The sequence below is a fragment of the Etheostoma cragini genome, chromosome 11 (genome assembly GCF_013103735.1).
Source record: "Etheostoma cragini isolate CJK2018 chromosome 11, CSU_Ecrag_1.0, whole genome shotgun sequence".
NCBI lineage: Eukaryota > Metazoa > Chordata > Actinopteri > Perciformes > Percidae > Etheostoma > Etheostoma cragini.
In genome coordinates, this window is record NC_048417.1 from 436295 (window position 1) to 439797 (window position 3503).

The following is a 3503-nucleotide window of genomic DNA, read 5'->3' on the forward strand; positions in this document are numbered from 1 at the left end:
CAGGTAAATCTCCTCCAGCTGTCTGAGAGGTGACACTATATGGCTCCATATAAAAACGTGTTCCAGGACTGGAAATATAGAAGACGTTTGATTGAAAATCTGAGAAGGGTTCCAACATAACTTTGCAATGGAAAGAAAGGACTACATATATATATATATGAGAAATGTTTGGACACACGTTCTCATTCAAAGCGTTTCCTTCATCTTCATGACTGTTAGGGTTTTGTTTTGCCGTCTCCTCCCTTCCTTGTGTTCTCAGTTTTTCCCTTCCCATTGTACCTGTCAGTCTTGTCTGTTTTGTCTGTTTGGGTGTGTTCAGCAGGCTCATCTCCATGGCAGTGCTTCACACCTGAGGCTCATCACCATCTGCAGCTCCCCGCACCTGTGGCTGATCATTCATTACTCTCCCTGTTAAAGACTCTGGTTCTGCTCCCACTCTTCGCCAGTTTGTCAGATTACCACACCTGGTATTATGCTCCGGCCTCTATATAGTTTGTCAAAAACGTTTGTGTTTTTTCTAACGATCTGTTCTTGTTCCGCCATAGTGCTATCCTTGTGCCTACTCATTGCCTGGCTTCCTGCCTGCCTGCCTCTCTGCCCGCCCTGACCGCTCCTTGACACATCATCACCTGAGCTCCTTCAAGCCTGGATTTCCTCTCATCCACCTCAACTCTTTGGCTCACCCTGTTAAATCAATAAATCCTGCCTGATCTCTTTACTCCGGTGTCCGCTCCCGAATCCTTCCTGAGTATCGTAACAGTACGAACTGGCCAGCATGGATTCAGCAGACACCGATTTCTCGGACGCCACGCCAGCTGCCCAGAGAGGACAATCTGCTCTCGCTAGCCAGGGAATCCTTCTAAGAGAACAAATTACTCACCTGTCCAAAGTTACTGCACTGCTCTGACTAGTCTTCTCTACCCAGCCATCTGCTCTTAGCACAACTCTTGCGCCTGCTGCTTGGACTGAATCCTATCCGCCCGACCCAGAGCCCTTTTCCGGGGAGGTTTCCCGGTGTCATGGGTTTCTACTCCAGTGTGCCATGATGTTCTTCCAACGACCGAGGACCTTCGCCTCAGACCCTTCAAAGGTCTCTATATTCTGCGACTACTACGAGGGAGAGCACTAGCCTGGGCAGAGGCCGTGGGAGCCAATACCCCACTTACTACCCTGTCCTTGCTCCGGTTCAAGACTTTGATGTGAGAGGTTTTTGACCATCCCGTCACTTGTTGGAGCTCCGGTAGGGAGCCCGTACAGTGGCGGAATATTCGGTGGAATTTAGGACCCCCAGGGATGAACCTTCCAGTTCGGACTCCCTAATTTTGCTGTCTATGCGGCTCGACAACTGCCTGCGTGAACGACGGAGGGAGCACACTGACCGGCCCACAACAGATCCTCAGCCAGGTCGCCCACTCCCCAACCATTCTCCTCAGTTACCAGTCTCACTCTCTGTGCCGCAATCTACTTCTAGTTCGCAACCTGAACCTATGCAGTTGGATCGGCCTCGGCTGACTCCTGAGGAATGCACCCGCAGACTCAATCAGGGTGAGTGCCTCTATTGTGGCGGCAAGGGTCACTTTGTGTCTTCGTGTACGGTACGGCCAAAAGGCCTGGTCCTTCAGTAAATGTGGGCACACTGAAGGGCCAACACCTCAGTCCTACTAACAGACCTCTCCGTTTGTTACTCCTTGCCACAATATGCACTTCATCCATTTCTCTGCCTATCCAAGCTCTGATTGATCTGATGCTGAGGGGAATTTCGTTGATTAAAAACCTGGCTTTTCAGTCTGTTTTTCCTCTAGAACCACTCCCTGAGCCCCGGACCGCCCGGGCCGTTGATGGCCAAGTTCTCGCCCATGTCACTGAGGCGACAAAACCCCTCAAACTAGTATTATCTAGAAACCACCATGAAGAAATTTAATTTAATGTTATCTCCACCCCGCAGCCCCCCATAATTTTAGGGTATCCCTGGCTTACACTACACAACCCTCACATTGACTGGGTTACAGGCAAGATTCTGGGTTGAAGTTCCCATGCTCATCTTCTTGTTTGCAGTCCAATTTACCTCCAGCAGAGGGCGCCATCTCCCCACAAAACACAGAGCTCTCTGATCTTACTGGAGTTCCCCCTGAATATCTGGACCTCAAGACAGTGTTCAGTAAGGATCTCGCACTGTCTCTCCCGCCTCATAGACCATACGACAAATCCAACTGCTCCCCGACTCCCTGCTACCGTCTGGTAGACTCTACAACCTCTCTAAGAATAAATAACGATAAAGAAGCTTTGACTTGTCTCTGTCTTTCTCTCGCTCTGTCTCTCTCTCCGTGTTGGTCTTCAGTCCCGATCCGGTTCGGACCGGTTCAATCCAGCAGCCAATAAGCATCTCAGACAGCAGCAGGTACAAATTAAACGGTTTCAACGCCTGACAGCTAACCAACAGAGCTAGCTAAGCCAGAGGGGCCCAATTCATTCATATCAAGGGCCAAAATGTATCTGGATGAAAGGCCACGGGTCAAAAGATAATGGGTCGGGCCGGGTCTGCTGCAGAGACAGGACGCCACCCCTGGCGCCACCCAGGGAAGCTGCAGGTGTCAGCTGATCCCCACTGAGGGACTCACTATTACCTCTGCATCACGGACGCTCAGCGGACACCGTAAGGTCTGTCTGTCTGTCACTGTCTGTCTGTGTCTTTCAGTTTTATCTCCAGCAGAGGGTAGCACAGAGTTTAATTTCTCATTTAATTTCTGGAAGATTTAGATATTTGGAAATGGACATGCACATATACTGTGTATGTGTGTATGTGTAAATATGTACAGTGAGTATAATAAGTATTTAACACGCTGCTATTTTGCAAGTTCTCCCACTTAGAGATCATGGAGGGTCTGATGTCCTCGTAGGTGCATGTCCACTGTGAGAGACATAATCTAAAAAAACATCCAGAAATCCCAATGTATGATTTTTTAACTATTTATTTGCATGATGCAGCTGCAAATAAGTATTTGAACACCTGTCTATCAGCTACAATTCTGACCCTCAAAGACCTGTTAGTCTGTCTTCAAAATGTCCCCCCCCCCGCTCCATTTATTATCCTAAATTAGATGCACCTGTTTGAGGTTGTTAGCTGCATAAAGACACCTGTCCACCCCATACAATCAGTAAGAATCCAACTACTAACATGGCCAAGACCAAAGAGCTGTCCAAAGACACTAGAGACCTCCACAAGGCTGGACAGGACTACGGGGACATGTCCAAGCAGCTTGGTGAAGACAGGTCCACTGTTGGAGCAATCAATAGAAAATGGAAGAAGCTAAACATGACTGTCAACCTCCCTCGGACTGGGGCTCCATGCAGGATCTCACCTCGGGGGGTCTCAGTGATCCTAAGAAAGGTAAGAAACCAGCCCAGAACGGCAAGGGAGGAGCTGTTCCAGGACCTGAAAAGAGCTGGGACCACCGTTTCCAAGGTTACTGTTGGTAATACACTAAGACGTCATGGTTTGAAAT